Raw genomic sequence first — 18,978 nt, forward strand, 5'->3', positions numbered from 1 at the left:
CCACGTTTTCTGTAACTCTTGGAGATTCGTGTCGACGATGAAACACAGGAATTGCATCGGGATGAGATACAACGGGAACCATGGTGACTTCTGTCCACACAAGTAACACTTCAAACTGTCATTCTTTTAACTATTACAGGCATACCATTACTAGGTCCCGATGAACCAGTCCATGTTTTCTATAACTCTTAAACCTTCCCATTGACTATGAAGCACTGGAACTGCTTCAGGGTTTGAATGCAACAGGCACCATGCATACTACTGTCCAGACGAGTAACACTTCGAACTGTCTTTGCTTGGAACCTTTGCTGGGAGTCCAGTAATACTTGCCGATTCACCATCCCACGATTTCTGTAACACATGGACATTCGTGTCGACGATGAAACACAGGAGTTGCATCGGGATAAAATAAAACAGGAACCATGGCGACTTCTGTTCACACAAGAAACACTTCAAACAGTAATTCTTTCCACTATTACCGGGATTCCATTACTATGTTCCGATGATCCACACCACGTTTTCTGTAACTCTTGGACATTCGTGTCGACGCTGAAACACAGGAATTGCATCGGGATTAAATACAACAGGAACCATGGTGACTTCTGTCCACACAAGTAACACTTCAAACTGTCATTCTTTTAACTATTACAGGCATACCATTACTAGGTCCCGATGAACCACTATATGTTTTCTATAACTCTTAGACCTTCCCATTGACTATGAAGCACAGGAACTGCTTAGGGATTGAATACAACAGGCACCAAGCGTACTACTGTCCAGACGAGTAACATTTCGAACTGTCTTTGCTTGGAACCTTAGCTGGGCTTCTAGTAATAGTTGCCGATTCACCATCCCACGTTTTCTGTAAAACATGGACATTCGTGTCGACGATGAAACACAGGAGTTGCATCGGGATTAAATACAACAGGAACCATGGCGACTTCTCTCCACATTAGAAACACTTCAAACAGTAATTCTTTCCACTATTACCGGGATTCCATTACTACGTTCCGATGATCCACACCACGTTTTCTGTAACTCTTGGTCATTCGTGTCGACGCTGAAATACAGGAATTGCATCGGGATTAAATACAAAGGAACCATGGTGACTTCTGTCCACACAAGTAACACTTCAAACTGTCATTCTTTTAACTATTACTGGCATACCATTACTAGGTCCCGATGAACCACTCCATGTTTTCTATAACTCTTAGACCTTCCCATTGACTATGAAGCACAGGAACTGCTTAGGGATTGAATACAACAGGCACCAAGCGTACTACTGTCCAGACGAGTAACATTTCGAACTGTCTTTCCTTGGATCCTTTGCTGGGCGTCTAGTAATAGTTGCCGATTCACCATCCCACGTTTTCTGTAACACATGGACATTCGTGTCGACGAAGAAACACAGGAGTTGCATCGGGTTAAAATACAACTGGAACCATGGCGACTTCTGTCCACACAAGAAACACTTCAAACACTAAATTTTTCTACTTTTACCGGGATTCCATTACTAGGTTCCGATAATCCACACCACGTTTTCTGTAGCTCTTGGAGATTCGTGTCGACGATGAACCACAGGAATTGCATCGGAATGAAATACAACAGGAACCATGGTGTCTTGGAACATTTGCTGGGCTTCCAGTAATAGTTGCCGACTCACCATCAGACGTTTTCTGTAACACATGGACATGCGTGTCGTCGACGAAGCACAGGAATTGCATCTGGATTAAATACAACAGGAACCATGGTGACTTCTGTCCACACAAGTAACACTTCAAACTGTCATTCTTTTAACTATTACAGGCATACCATTACTAGGTCTCGATGAACCACTGCATGTTTTCTATAACTCTTAGACCTTCCCATTGGCTATGAAGCACAGGAACTGCTTCGGGATTGAATGCAACAGGCACCAAGCGTACTACTGTCCAGACGAGTAACACTTCGAACTGTCTTCCCTTGGAACGTTTGCTGGGAGTCCAGTAATAGTTGCCGATTCACCATCCCACGATTTCTGTAACACATGGACATTCGTGTCGACGATGAAACACAGGAGTTGCATCGGGATAAAATACAACAGTAGCCATGGCGACTTCTGTCCACATAAGAAACACTTCAAGCACTAATTCTTTCCACTATTACCGGGATTCCATTACTAGGTTCCGATGATCCACACCACGTTTTCTGTAACTCTTGGACATTCGTGTCGACGCTGAAACACAGGAATTGCATCGGGATTAAATACAACCGGAACCATGGTGACTTCTGTCCACACAAGTAACACTTGAAACTGTCATTCTTTTAACTATTACAGGCATACCATTACTAGGTCCCGATGAACCACTCCATGTTTTCTATAACTCTTAGACCTTCCCATTGACTATGAAGCACAGGAACTGCTTAGGGATTGAATACAACAGGCACCAAGCGTACAACTGTCCAGACGGGTAACACTAAAAACTGTCTTTCCTTGGAACCTTTGCTGGGCGTCTAGTAATAGTTGCCGATTCACCATCCCACGTTTTCTGTAACACATGGACATTCGTGTCGACGATGAAACACAGGAGTTGCATCGGGATAAAATAAAACAGGAACCATGACGACTTCTGTCCACACAAGAAACACTCCAAACAGTAATTTTTTCTACTATTACCGGGATTCCATTACTAGGTTCCGATGATCCACACCACATTTTCTGTAACTCTTGGCCATTCTTGTCGACGATGAAACACAGGAAATGCATCGGGATTAAATACAACAGGAACCATGGTGAATTCTGTCCACACAAGTAACACTTCAAACTGTCATTCTTTTAACCATACAGGCATACCATAACTAGGTCCCGATGAATCACTCCATGTTTTCTATAACTCTTAGACCTTCCCATTGACTATGAAGTACAGGAACTGCTTCGGGATTGAATGCTACAGGCACCAAGCGTACTACTGTCCAGACGAGTAACATTTCGACCTGTCTTTGCTTGGAGCCTTTGCTGGGCGTCTAGTAATAGTTGCCGATTCACCGTCCCACGTTTTCTGTAACACATGGACATTCGTGTCGACGATGAAACACAGGAGTTGCATCGGGATAAAATACAACAGGAACTATGGCGACTTCTGTATACACAAAAAACACTTCAAACAGTAATTATTTCTACTATTACCAGGATTCCATTACTAGGTTCCGATGATCCACACCACGTCTTCTGTAACTCTTGGACATTCGTGTCGACGATGAAACACAGGAATTGCATCGGGATTAAATACAACCGGAACCATGGTGACTTCTGTCCACACAAGTAACACTTCAAACTGTCATTCTTTTAACTATTACACGCATACCATTATTAGGTCCCGATAAACCACTCCATGTTTTCTATAACTCTTAGACGTTCCCATTGACTATGAAGCACAGGAACTGTTTCGGGATTGAATACAACAGGCACCAAGCGTACTACTGTCCAGATGAGTAACACATCGAACTGTCTTTCCTCTGAGCCTTTGCTGGGCGTCTAGTTATAGTTGCCGATTCACCATCCCACGTTTTCTGTAACACATGGACATTCGTGTCCACGATGAAACACAGGAGTTGCATCGGGATAAAATACAACAGGAACCATGGCGACTTCTGTCCACACAAGAAACACTCCAAACAGTAATTTTTTCTACTATTACCGGGATTTAATTACTAGGTTCCATTGATCCACACCACGTTTTCTGTAACTCTTGGAATTCGTGTCGACGATGAAACAAAGGAATTGCATCGAGTTTAAATACAAGAGGAACCATGGTGACTTCTGTCCACACAAGTAACACTTCAAACTGTCATTCTTTTAACTATTACACGCATACCATTACTAGTTCCCGATGAACCAATCCCTGTTTTCTATAACTCTTAGACCTTCCCATTGACTATGAAGCACAGGAACTGCTTCGGGATTGAATGCAACAGGCACCAAGCGTACTACTGTCCAGACGAGTAACACTTCAAACTGTCTTTCCTTAGAATCTTTGCTGGGGTTCTAGTAATAGTTGCCGATTCACCATCCCACGTTTTCTGTAACACATGGACATTCGTGTCGACGATGAAACACAGGAGATGCATCGGGATAAAATACATCAGGAACCATGGCGACTTCTGTCCACACAAGAAACACTTCAAACAGTAATTTTTCTACTATTACCGGGATTCCATTACTAGGTTCCGATGATCCACACGACGTTTTCTGTAGCTCTTGGACATTCGTGTCGACGACGAAACACAGGAAATGCATCGGGATTAAATACAACAGCAACCATGGTGACTTCTGTCCACACAAGTAGCACTTCAAACTGTCATTCTTTTAACTATTACAGGCATACCATTACTAGGTCCCGATGAACCACTCCATGTTTTCTATAACTCTTAGACCTTCCCATTGACTATGAAGCACAGGAACTGCTTCGGGATTGAATGCAACAGGCACCAAGCGTACTACTGTCCAGACGAGTAACACTTACACTGCCTTTGCTTGGAACCTTTGCTGGGCGTCTAGTAATAGTTGTCGATGCACCATCCCTCGTTTTCTGTAACACATGGACAATCGTGTCGACGATGAAACACAGGGGTTACATCGGGATAAAATACAACAGTTAACATGGCGACTTCTGTCCACACAAGAAACACTATAAACAGTAATTTTTTCTGCTATTACCGGAAATCCATTACTAGGTTCCGATGATCCACACCACGTTTTCTGTAACTCTTGGACATTCGTGTCGACGATGAAACACAGGAATTCCATCGGGATTAAATACAACAGGAACCATGGTGACTTCTGTCCACACAAGTAACACTTGAAACTGTCATTCTTTTAACTATTACAGGCATACCATTACTAGGTCCCGATGAACCACTCCATGTTTTCTATAACTCTTAGACCTTCCCATTGACTATGAAGCACTGGAACTGCTTCGAGATTGAATGCAACAGGCACCAAGCGTACTACTGTCCAGACGAGTAACACTTCGACCTGTCTTTGCTTGGAACCTTTGCTGGGCTTCCAGTAATAGTTGCCGATTCACCATCAGACGTTTTCTGTAATACATGGACATTCGTGTCGTCGACGAAACACAGGAATTGCATCGGGATTAAATACAACAGGAACCATGGTGACTTCTGTCCACGCAAGTGACACTTCAAACTGTCATTCTATTAACTATTACAGCCATACCAGTACTAGGTAACGATGAACCACTCCATGTTTTCTATAACTCTTAGACTTTCCCATTGACTATGAAGCACAGGAACTGCTTCGGGATTGAATACAACAGGCACCAAGCGTACTACTGTCCAGACGAGTAACACTTCGAACTGTCTTTGCTTGGAACCTTTGCTGGGAGTCCAGTAATAGTTCCCTATTCCCTACGCCACGTTTTCTGTAACTCTTGGACATTCGTGTCGACGATGAAGCACAGGAATTGCATCGGGATTAAATACAACAGGAACCATGGCGACTTCTTTCCACACACGTAACACATCAAACTGTCATTCTTTCAACCTTTCCTATGAGTCAAGTTCTAGGTTCCGATTAGCCACTCCGTGATTTCTGTAACTCTTGTACGTTCACGTTTACTATGAAGCACAGGAACTGCATCGGAATTGAAAACAACAGGCACCAAGCCAACCACTGTCCAGACGAGTAACACTTTAAACTGTCTTTGCTTGTAACCTTTGCTGGGAGTCCAGTAAGAGTACCCGATTCACCACCCCACGTTTTCTGTAACTCTTGGACATTCGTGTCGACGATGAAACACAGGAATTGCATCGGGATTAAATACAACAGGAACCATGGCGACTTCTGTCCACACAAGTAACACTTCAAACTGTCATTCTTTTATCTATTACAGGCATACCAGTACTAGGTCGCGATGAACCACTCCATGACTTCTATAACTCTTAGACTTTCCGAATAACTATGAAGCCCAGGAACTGCTTCGGGATTGAATACAGGTGGCACCAAGCGTACTACTATCCAGACGAGTAACACTTCGAACTGTCTTTGCTTGGAACCTTTGCTGGGAGTCCAGTAATAGTTCCCTATTCCCTACGCCACGTTTTCTGTAATTCTTGGACATTCGTGTCGACGATGAAGCACAGGAATTGCATCGGGATTAAATACAACAGGAACCATGGCGACTTCTGTCCACACACGTAACACATCAAACTGTCATTCTTTCAACCTTTCCTATGAGTCAAGTTCTAGGTTCCGATTAGCCACTCCGTGATTTCTGTAACTCTTGTACGTTCACGTTTACTATGAAGCACAGGAACTGCATCGGAATTGAAAACAACAGGCACCAAGCCGACCACTGTCCAGACGAGTAACACTTTAAACTGTCTTTGCTTGTAACCTTTGCTGGGAGTCCAGTAAGAGTACCCGATTCACCACCCCACGTTTTCTGTAACTCTTGGACATTCGTGTCGACGATGAAACACAGGAATTGCATCGGGATTAAATACAACAGGAACCATGGCGACTTCCGTCCACACAAGTAACACTTCAAACCGTCATTCTTTTAACTATTACAGGCATACCATTACTAGGTCCCGATGAACCACTCCAAGTTTTCTATAACTCTTAGACCTTCCCATTGACTATGAAGCACAGGAACTGCTTCGGGATTGAATACAACAGGCACCAAGCGTACTACTGTCCAGACGAGTAACACTTCGAACTGTCTTTGCTTGGAACCTTTGCAGGGAGTCCAGTAATAGTTCCCGATTCACCACACCACGTCTTCTGTAACTCTTGGACATTCGTGTCGACGATATAACACAGGAATTGCATCGAGATTAAATACAACAGCAACCATTGCGACTTTTGCCCACACAAGTAACACTTCAAATTGTCATTCTTTTAACTATTACGGGCATAGCAGTACTAGGTCCCGATGAACCACTCCATGTTTTCTATAACTTTTAGACCTTCCCATTGACTATGAAGCACAGGAACTGCTTCGGGAGTGAATGCAACAGGCACGAAGCGTACTAATGTCCAGACGAGTAGCACTTCGAACTGTCTTCCCTTGGATCCATTACTAGGCGCCTACTAATAGTTGCCGATTCACCATCCCGCGTTTTCTGTAACACATGGACATTCGTGTCGTCGATGAAACACAGGAATTGCATCGGGATTAAATACAACAGGAAAAATGGTGACTTCTTTTCACACAAGTAACACTTCAAACTGTCATTCTTTTAACTATTACAAGCATACCACTACTTGGTCACGATGAACCACTCCATGTTTTCTATAACTCTTAGACCTTCCCATTGACTATGAAGCACAGGAAATGCTTCGGGATTGAATGCAACAGGCACCAAGCGTACTACTGTCCAGACGAGTAACACTTCGAACTGTCTTTCCTTGGAACCTTTGCTGGGCTTCTAGTAATAGTTGCCGATTCACCATCAGACGTTTTCTGTAACACATGGACATTCGTGTCGACGATTAAACACAGGAGATGCATCGGGATAAAATACAACAGGAACCATGACGACTTCTGTCCACACAAGAAAAACTTGAAACAGTAATTTTTTCTACTATTACCGGGATTCCATTACTAGGTTCGGATAATCCACACCACGTTTTCTGTAACTCTTGGCTATTCGTGTCGACGATGAAACACAGGAAACGCATCGGGATTAACTACAACAGGAACCATGGTGAATTCTGTCCACACAAGTAACACTTCAAACTGTCATTCTTTTAACCATACAGGCATACCATTACTAGGTCCCGATGAACCACTCCATGTTTTCTATAACTCTTAGACCTTCCCATTGACTATGAAGCACAGGAACTGCTTCAGGATTGTATACAGCAGGCACCAAGCGTACTACTGTCCACACGAGTAACACTTCGAACTGTCTTTGCTTGGAACCTTTGCAGGGAGTCCAGTAATAGTTCCCGATTCACCACCCCACGTCTTCTGTAACTCTTGGACATTTGTGTCGACGATATAACACAGGAATTGCATCGGGATTAAATACAACGGCAACCATTGCGACTTCTGTCCACACAAGTAACACTTCAAACAGTCATTCTTTTAACTATTACAGGCATACCAGTACTAGGTCCCGATGAACCATTCCATGCTTTCTATAACACTTAGACCTTCCCATTGCCTATGAAGCACAGGAACTGCTTCGGGATTGAATACAACAGGCACCAAGCGTACTACTGTCCAGACGAGTAACACTTCGAACTGTCTTTGCTTGGTACCTTTGCAGGGAGTCCAGTAATAGTTCCCGATTCACCACCCCACGTTTTCTGTAACACATGGAAATTCCCGTCGACGATGAAACACAGGAATTGCATCGGGATTAAATACAACAGGAACCATGGCGACTTCCGTCCACACAAGTAACACTTCAAACTGTCATTCTTTTATCTATTACAGGCATACCAGTACTAGGTCGCGATGAACCACTCCATGATTTCTATAACTCTTAGACTTTCCGAATAACTATGAAGCCCAGGAACTGCTTCGGGATTGAATACAACAGGCACCAAGCGTACTACTGTCCAGACGAGTAACACTTCGAACTGTCTATGCTTGGAACCTTTGCTGGGAGTCCAGTAATAGTTCCCGATTCACCACCCCACGTTTTCTGTAACACATGGACATTCGTGTCGACGATGAAACACAGGAATTGCATCGGGATTAAATACAACAGGAACCATGGTGACTTCTGTCCACACAAGTGACACTTCAAACTGTCATTCTATTAACTATTACAGTCATACCTGTACTAGGTCCGGATGAACCACTCCATGATTTCTATAACTCTTAGACCTTCCCATTGACTATGAAGCACAGGAACTGCTTCGGGATTGAATACAAGTGGCACCAAGCGTACTAGTGTCCAGATGAGTAACACTTCGAACTGTCTTTGCTTGGAACCTTGGCTGGGAGTCCAGTAATAGTTCCCAATTCACCACCCCACGTTTTCTATAACACATGGACATTCGCGTCGACGATGAAACACAGGAATTGCATCGGGATTAAATACAACAGGTACCATGGTGACTTCTTTCCACACAAGCAACGCTTCAAACTGTCATTCTTTTAACTATTACAGGCATACAATTACTAGGTCCCGATGAACCACTCCATATTTTCTACAACTCTTAGACCTTCCCATTGACTATGAAGCACAGGAACTGCTTCGGGATTGAATACAACAGGCACCAAGCGTACTACTGTCCAGACGAGTAACACTTCGAACTGTCTTTGCTTGGAACCTTTGCAGGGAGTCCAGTAAAAGTTTCCGATTCACCACCCCACGTTTTCTGTAACACATGGACATTCGCGTCGATGATGAAACACAGGAATTGCATCGGGATTAAATACAACAGGAACCATGGTGACTTCTGTCCACGCAAGTGTCACTTCAAACTGTCATTCTATTAACTAATACAGCCATACCAGTACTAGGTCCCGAGGAACCACTCCATGTTTTCTATAACTCTTAGACCTTCATATTGACTATGAAGCACAGGAACTGCTTCGGGATTGAATACAACAGGCACCAAGCGTACTACTGTCCAGACGAGTAACACTTGGAAATGTCTTTGCTTGGAACCTTTGCAGGGAGTCCAGTAATAGTTCCCGATTCACCACCCCACGTTTTCTGTAACTCTTGGACATTCGTGTCGACGATGAAACACAGGAATTGCATCGGGATTAAATACAACAGGAACCATGGGGACTTCTGTCCACACAAGTAACACTTCAAACTCTCATTCTTTCAACCTTTCCTATGAGTCAAGTTCTAGGTTCCGATTAGCCACTCCGTGTTTTCTGTAACTCTTGTACGTTCACGTGTACTATGAAGCACAGGAACTGCATCGGAATTAAAACCACAGGCACCAAGCCGACCACTGTCCAGACGAGTAACACTTTAAACTGTCTTTGCTTGTAACCTTTGCTGGGAGTCCAGTAATAGTACCCCATTCACCACCCCACGTTTTCTGTAACTCTTGGACTTTCGTGTCGACGATGAAACACAGGAATTGCATCGGGATTAAATACAACAGGAACCATGGGGACTTCTGTCCACAAAAGTAACACTTCAAACTGTCATTCTTTCAACCTTTCCTATGAGTCAAGTTCTAGGTTCCGATTAGCCACTCCGTGTTTTCTGTAACACTTGTACGTTCACGTTTACTATGAAGCACAGGAACTGCATCGGAATTGAAAACAGCAGGCACCAAGCCGACCACTGTCCAGACGAGTAACACTTTAAACTGTCTTTGCTTGTAACTTTTGCTGGGAGTCCAGTAATAGTACCCCATTCACCACCCCACGTTTTCTGTAACTCTTGGACTTTCGTGTCGACGATGAAACACAGGAATTGCATCGGGATTAAATACAACAGGAACCATGGTGACTTCTGTCCACGCAAGTGACACTTCATACTGTCATTCTTTTAACTATTACAGGCATACCGGTACTGGGTCCCGATGAACCACTCCATGTTTTCTATAACTCTTAGACCTTCCCATTGACTATGAAGCACAGGAACTGCTTCGGGATTGAATACAACAGGCACCAAGCGTACTACTGTCCAGACGAGTAACACTTCGACATGTCTTTGCTTGGAACCTTTGCAGGGAGTCCAGTAACAGTTCCCGATTCACCACCCCACGTCTTCTGTAACTCTTGGACATTCGTGTCGACGATAAAACACAGGAATTGCATCGGGATTAAATACAACAGGAACCATTGCGACTTCTGTCCACATAAGTAACACTTCAAACTGTCATTCTTTTAACTATTACAGGCAAACCAGTACTAGGTCCCGATGAACCACTCCATGTTTTCTATACACCTTAGACCTTCCCTTTGACTATGAAGCACAGGAACTGCTTCGGGATTGAATACAACAGGCACCAAGCGTACTACTGTCCAGACGAGTAACACTTCGAACTGTCTTTGCTTGGAACCTTTGCAGGGAGTCCAGTAATAGTTACCGAATCACCACCCCACGTTTTCTGTAACACATGGACATTCGCGTCGACGATGAAACACAGGAATTGCATCGGGATTAAATACAACAGGAACCATGGTGACTTCTGTCCACGCAAGTGACACTTCATACTGTCATTCTATTAACTATTACAGCCATACCAGTACTAGGTCCCGATGAACCACTCCATGTTTTCTATAACTCTTAGCCCTTCCCATTGAATACGAAGCACAGGAACTGCTTCGGGATTGAATACAACAGGCAAAAAGCGTACTACTGTCCACACGAGTAACACTTCGAACTGTCTTTGCTTGGAACCTTTGCAGGGAGTCCAGTAATAGTTCCCGATTCACCACCCCACGTCTTCTGTAACTCTTGGACATTCGTGTCGACGATATAACACAGGAATTGCATCGGGATTAAATACAACAGCAACCATTGCGACTTCTGTCCACACAAGTAACACTTCAAACTGTCATTCTTTTAACTATTACAGGCATACCAGTACTAGGTCCCGATGAACCATTCCATGCTTTCTATATCAATTAGACCTTCCCATTGCCTATGAAGCACAGGAACTGCTTCGGGATTGAATACAACAGGCACCAAGCGTACTACTGTCCAGACGAGTAACACTTCGAACTGTCTTTGCTTGATACCTTTGCAGGGAGTCCAGTAATAGTTCCCGATTCACCACCCCACGTTTTCTGTAACACATGGACATTGGCGTCGACGATGAAACACAGGAATTGCATCGGGATTAAATACAACAGGAACCATGGTGACTTCTGTCCACGCAAGTGTCACTTCACACTGTCATTCTATTAACTAATACAGCCATACCAGTACTAGGTCCCGATGAACCACTCCATGTTTTCTATAACTCTTAGACCTTCCCATTGACTATGAAGCACAGGAAGTGCATCGGGATTGAATACAACAGGAACCAAGGGTACTACTGTCCAGACGAGTAACACTTCGAATTGTCTTTCCTTGGAACGTTTGCTGGGAGTCCAGTAATAGTTCCCGATTCACCATCCCACGATTTCTGTAACACATGGACATTCGTGTCGACGATGAAACACAGGATTTGCATTAGGATTAAATAAAACAGGAACCATGGTGACTTCTTTCCACACAAGTAACACTTCAAACTGACATTCTTTTAATTATTACAGGCTTACCAGTACTAGGTCCCGATGAACCACTCCATGTTTTCTATAACTCTTAGCCCTTCCCATTGAATACGAAGCACAGGAACTGCTTCGGGATTGAATACAACAGGCAAAAAGCGTACTACTGTCAACACCAGTAACACTTCGAACTGTCTTTGCTTGGAACCTTTGCAGGGAGTCCAGTAATAGTTCCCGATTCACCACCCCACGTCTTCTGTAACTCTTGGACATTCGTGTCGACGATATAACACAGGAATTGCATCGGGATTAAATACAACAGCAACCATTGCGACTTCTGTCCACACAAGTAACACTTCAAACTGTCATTCTTTTAACTATTACAGGCATACCAGTACTAGGTCCCGATGAACCATTCCATGCTTTCTATAACACTTAGACCTTCCCATTGCCTATGAAGCACAGGAACTGCTTCGGGATTGAATACAACAGGCACCAAGTGTACTACTGCCCAGACGAGTAACACTTCGAACTGTCTTTGCTTGGTACCTTTGCAGGGAGTCCAGTAATAGTTCCCGATTCACCACCCCACGTTTTCTGTAACACATGGACATTCCCGTCGACGATGAAACACAGGAATTGCATCGGGATTAAATACAACATTAACCATGGTCACTTCTGTCCACACAAGTAACACTTCAAACTGCCATTCTTATAACTATTACAGGCATATCAGTACTAGGTCCCGATGAACCACTCCATGTTTTCTATAACTCTTAGTCCTTCCCGTTGACTATGAAGCACAGAAACTGCTTCGGGATTGAATGCAACAGGCACCAAGCGTACTAGTGTCCAGATGAGTAACACTTCGAACTGTCTATGCTTGGAACCTTTGCTGGGAGTCCAGTAATAGTTCCCGATTCACCACCCCACGTTTTCTGTAACACATGGACATTCGTGTCGACGATGAAACACAGGAATTGCATCGGGATTAAATACAACAGGAACCATGGTGACTTCTGTCCACACAAGTGACACTTCAAACTGTCATTCTATTAACTATTACAGGCATACCTGTACTAGGTCCCGATGAACCACTCCATGTTTTCTATAACTCTTAGACCTTCCCATTGACTATGAAGCACAGGATCTGCTTCGGGATTGAATACAAGTGGCACCAAGCGTACTAGTGTCCAGATGAGTAACACTTCGAACTGTCTTTGCTTGGAACCTTTGCTGGGAGTCCAGTAATAGTTCCCGATTCACCACCCCACGTTTTCTATAACACATGGACATTCGCGTCGACGATGAAACACAGGAATTGCATCGGGATTAAATACAACAGGTACCATGGTGACTTCTTTCCACACAAGCAACGCTTCAAACTGTCATTCTTTTAACTATTACAGGCATACAATTACTAGGTCCCGATGAACCACTCCATATTTTCTACAACTCTTAGACCTTCCCATTGACTATGAAGCACAGGAACTGCTTCGGGATTGAATACAACAGGCACCAAGCGTACTACTGTCCAGACGAGTAACACTTCGAACTGTCTTTGCTTGGAACCTTTGCAGGGGGTCCAGTAAAAGTTTCCGATTCACCACCCCACGTTTTCTGTAACACATGGACATTCGCGTCGACGATGAAACACAGGAATTGCATCGGGATTAAATACAACAGGAACCATGGTGACTTCTGTCCACGCAAGTGTCACTTCAAACTGTCATTCTATTAACTAATACAGCCATACCAGTACTAGGTCCCGATGAACCACTCCATGTTTTCTATAACTCTTAGACCTTCATATTGACTATGAAGCACAGGAACTGCTTCGGGATTGAATACAACAGGCACCAAGCGTACTACTGTCCAGACGAGTAACACTTGGAAATGTCTTTGCTTGGAACCTTTGCAGGGAGTCCAGTAATAGTTCCCGATTCACCACCCCACGTTTTCTGTAACTCTTGGACATTCGTGTCGACGATGAAACACAGGAATTGCATCGGGATTAAATACAACAGGAACCATGGGGACTTCTGTCCACACAAGTAACACTTCAAACTCTCATTCTTTCAACCTTTCCTATGAGTCAAGTTCTAGGTTCCGATTAGCCACTCCGTGTTTTCTGTAACTCTTGTACGTTCACGTTTACTATGAAGCACAGGAACTGCATCGGAATTGAAAACAACAGGCACCAAGCCGACCACTGTCCAGACGAGTAACACTTTAAACTGTCTTTGCTTGTAACCTTTGCTGGGAGTCCAGTAATAGTACCCCATTCACCACCCCACGTTTTCTGTAACTCTTGGACTTTCGTGTCGACGATGAAACACAGGAATTGCATCGGGATTAAATACAACAGGAACCATGGGGACTTCTGTCCACAAAAGTAACACTTCAAACTGTCATTCTTTCAACCTTTCCTATGAGTCAAGTTCTAGGTTCCGATTAGCCACTCCGTGTTTTCTGTAACTCTTGTACGTTCACGTTTACTATGAAGCACAGGAACTGCATCGGAATTGAAAACAACAGGCACGAAGACGACCACTGTCCAGACGAGTAACACTTTAAACTGTCTTTGCTTGTAACCTTTGCTGGGAGTCCAGTAATAGTACCCCATTCACCACCCCACGTTTTCTGTAACTCTTGGACTTTCGTGTCGACGATGAAACACAGGAATTGCATCGGGATTAAATACAACAGGAACCATACCGACTTCTGTCCACACAAGTAACACTTCAAACTGTCATTCTTTTATCTATTACAGGCATACCAGTACTAGGTAGCGATGAACCACTCCATGTTTTCTATAACTCTTAGACCTTCCCTTTGAATATGAAGCACAGGAACTGCTCCGGGATTGAATGCAACAGGCACCAAGCTTACTAGTGTCCAGACGAGTAACACTTCGAACTGTCTTTGCTTGGAACCTTTTCTGAGAGTTCAGTAATAGTTGCCATTTGACCATCCCACGTTTTCTGTAACACATGGACATTCGTGTCGACGATGAAACACAGGATTTGCATCGGGATTAAATACAACAGGAACCATGGTGACTTCCGTCCACACAAGTGACACTTCAAACTGTCATTCTTTTAACTATTACAGGCATACCGGTACTGGGTCCCGATGAACCACTCCATGTTTTCTATAACTCTTAGACCTTCCCATTGACTATGAAGCACAGGAACTGCTTCGGGATTGAATACAACAGGCACCAAGCGTACTACTGTCCAGACGAGTAACACTTCGACATGTCTTTGCTTGGAACCTTTGCAGGGAGTCCAGTAACAGTTCCCGATTCACCACCCCACGTCTTCTGTAACTCTTGGACATTCGTGTCGACGATAAAACACAGGAATTGCATCGGGATTAAATACAACAGGAACCATTGCGACTTCTGTCCACATAAGTAACACTTCAAACTCTCATTCTTTTAACTATTACAGGCAAACCAGTACTAGGTCCCGATGAACCACTCCAAGTTTTCTATACACCTTAGACCTTCCCTTTGACTATGAAGCACAGGAACTGCTTCGGGATTGAATACAACAGGCACCAAGCGTACTACTGTCCAGACGAGTAACACTTCGAACTGTCTTTGCTTGGAACCTTTGCAGGGAGTCCAGTAATAGTTACCGAATCACCACCCCACGTTTTCTGTAACACATGGACATTCGCGTCGACGATGAAACACAGGAATTGCATCGGGATTAAATACAACAGGAACCATGGTGACTTCTGTCCACGCAAGTGACACTTCATACTGTCATTCTATTAACTATTACAGCCATACCAGTACTAGGTCCCGATGAACCACTCCATGTTTTCTATAACTCTTAGCCCTTCCCATTGAATACGAAGCACAGGAACTGCTTCGGGATTGAATACAACAGGCAAAAAGCGTACTACTGTCCACACGAGTAACACTTCGAACTGTCTTTGCTTGGAACCTTTGCAGGGAGTCCAGTAATAGTTCCCGATTCACCACCCCACGTCTTCTGTAACTCTTGGACATTCGTGTCGACGATATAACACAGGAATTGCATCGGGATTAAATACAACAGCAACCATTGCGACTTCTGTCCACACAAGTAACACTTCAAACTGTCATTCTTTTAACTATTACAGGCATACCAGTACTAGGTCCCGATGAACCATTCCATGCTTTCTATAACAATTAGACCTTCCCATTGCCTATGAAGCACAGGAAATGCTTCGGGATTGAATACAACAGGCACCAAGCGTACTACTGTCCAGACGAGTAACACTTCGAACTGTCTTTGCTTGGTACCTTTGCAGGGAGTCCAGTAATAGTTCCCGATTCACCACCCCACGTTTTCTGTAACACATGGACATTCGCGTCGACGATGAAACACAGGAATTGCATCGGGATTAAATACAACAGGTACCATGGTGACTTCTTTCCACACAAGCAACGCTTCAAACTGTCATTCTTTTAACTATTACAGGCATACAATTACTAGGTCCCGATGAACCACTCCATATTTTCTACAACTCTTAGACCTTCCCATTGACTATGAAGCACAGGAACTGCTTCGGGATTGAATACAACAGGCACCAAGCGTACTACTGTCCAGACGAGTAACACTTGGAAATGTCTTTGCTTGGAACCTTTGCAGGGAGTCCAGTAATAGTTCCCGATTCACCACCCCACGTTTTCTGTAACTCTTGGACATTCGTGTCGACGATGAAACACAGGAATTGCATCGGGATTAAATACAACAGGAACCATGGGGACTTCTGTCCACACAAGTAACACTTCAAACTCTCATTCTTTCAACCTTTCCTATGAGTCAAGTTCTAGGTTCCGATTAGCCACTCCGTGTTTTCTGTAACTCTTGTACGTTCACGTTTACTATGAAGCACAGGAACTGCATCGGAATTGAAAACAACAGGCACCAAGCCGACCACTGTCCAGACGAGTAACACTTTAAACTGTCTTTGCTTGTAACCTTTGCTGGGAGTCCAGTAATAGTACCCCATTCACCACCCCACGTTTTCTGTAACTCTTGGACTTTCGTGTCGACGATGAAACACAGGAATTGCATCGGGATTAAATACAACAGGAACCATGGGGACTTCTGTCCACAAAAGTAACACTTCAAACTGTCATTCTTTCAACCTTTCCTATGAGTCAAGTTCTAGGTTCCGATTAGCCACTCCGTGTTTTCTGTAACTCTTGTACGTTCACGTTTACTATGAAGCACAGGAACTGCATCGGAATTGAAAACAACAGGCACCAAGCCGACCACTGTCCAGACGAGTAACACTTTAAACTGTCTTTGCTTGTAACCTTTGCTGGGAGTCCAGTAATAGTACCCCATTCACCACCCCACGTTTTCTGTAACTCTTGGACTTTCGTGTCGACGATGAAACACAGGAATTGCATCGGGATTAAATACAACAGGAACCATACCGACTTCTGTCCACACAAGTAACACTTCAAACTGTCATTCTTTTATCTATTACAGGCATACCAGTACTAGGTAGCGATGAACCACTCCATGTTTTCTATAACTCTTAGACCTTCCCTTTGAATATGAAGCACAGGAACTGCTCCGGGATTGAATGCAACAGGCACCAAGCTTACTAGTGTCCAGACGAGTAACACTTCGAACTGTCTTTGCTTGGAACCTTTTCTGAGAGTTCAGTAATAGTTGCCATTTGACCATCCCACGTTTTCTGTAACACATGGACATTCGTGTCGACGATGAAACACAGGATTTGCATCGGGATTAAATACAACAGGAACCATGGTGACTTCCGTCCACACAAGTGACACTTCAAACTGTCATTCTTTTAACTATTACAGGCATACCGGTACTGGGTCCCGATGAACCACTCCATGTTTTCTATAACTCTTAGACCTTCCCATTGACTATGAAGCACAGGAACTGCTTCGGGATTGAATACAACAGGCACCAAGCGTACTACTGTCCAGACGAGTAACACTTCGACATGTCTTTGCTTGGAACCTTTGCAGGGAGTCCAGTAACAGTTCCCGATTCACCACCCCACGTCTTCTGTAACTCTTGGACATTCGTGTCGACGATAAAACACAGGAATTGCATCGGGATTAAATACAACAGGAACCATTGCGACTTCTGTCCACATAAGTAACACTTCAAACTCTCATTCTTTTAACTATTACAGGCAAACCAGTACTAGGTCCCGATGAACCACTCCATGTTTTCTATACACCTTAGACCTTCCCTTTGACTATGAAGCACAGGAACTGCTTCGGGATTGAATACAACAGGCACCAAGCGTACTACTGTCCAGACGAGTAACACTTCGAACTGTCTTTGCTTGGAACCTTTGCAGGGAGTCCAGTAATAGTTACCGAATCACCACCCCACGTTTTCTGTAACACATGGACATTCGCGTCGACGATGAAACACAGGAATTGCATCGGGATTAAATACAACAGGAACCATGGTGACTTCTGTCCACGCAAGTGACACTTCATACTGTCATTCTATTAACTATTACAGCCATACCAGTACTAGGTCCCGATGAACCACTCCATGTTTTCTATAACTCTTAGCCCTTCCCATTGAATACGAAGCACAGGAACTGCTTCGGGATTGAATACAACAGGCAAAAAGCGTACTACTGTCCACACGAGTAACACTTCGAACTGTCTTTGCTTGGAACCTTTGCAGGGAGTCCAGTAATAGTTCCCGATTCACCACCCCACGTCTTCTGTAACTCTTGGACATTCGTGTCGACGATATAACACAGGAATTGCATCGGGATTAAATACAACAGCAACCATTGCGACTTCTGTCCACAC

This window comes from Schistocerca gregaria, chromosome 3 (assembly GCF_023897955.1).
Source record: "Schistocerca gregaria isolate iqSchGreg1 chromosome 3, iqSchGreg1.2, whole genome shotgun sequence".
NCBI lineage: Eukaryota > Metazoa > Arthropoda > Insecta > Orthoptera > Acrididae > Schistocerca > Schistocerca gregaria.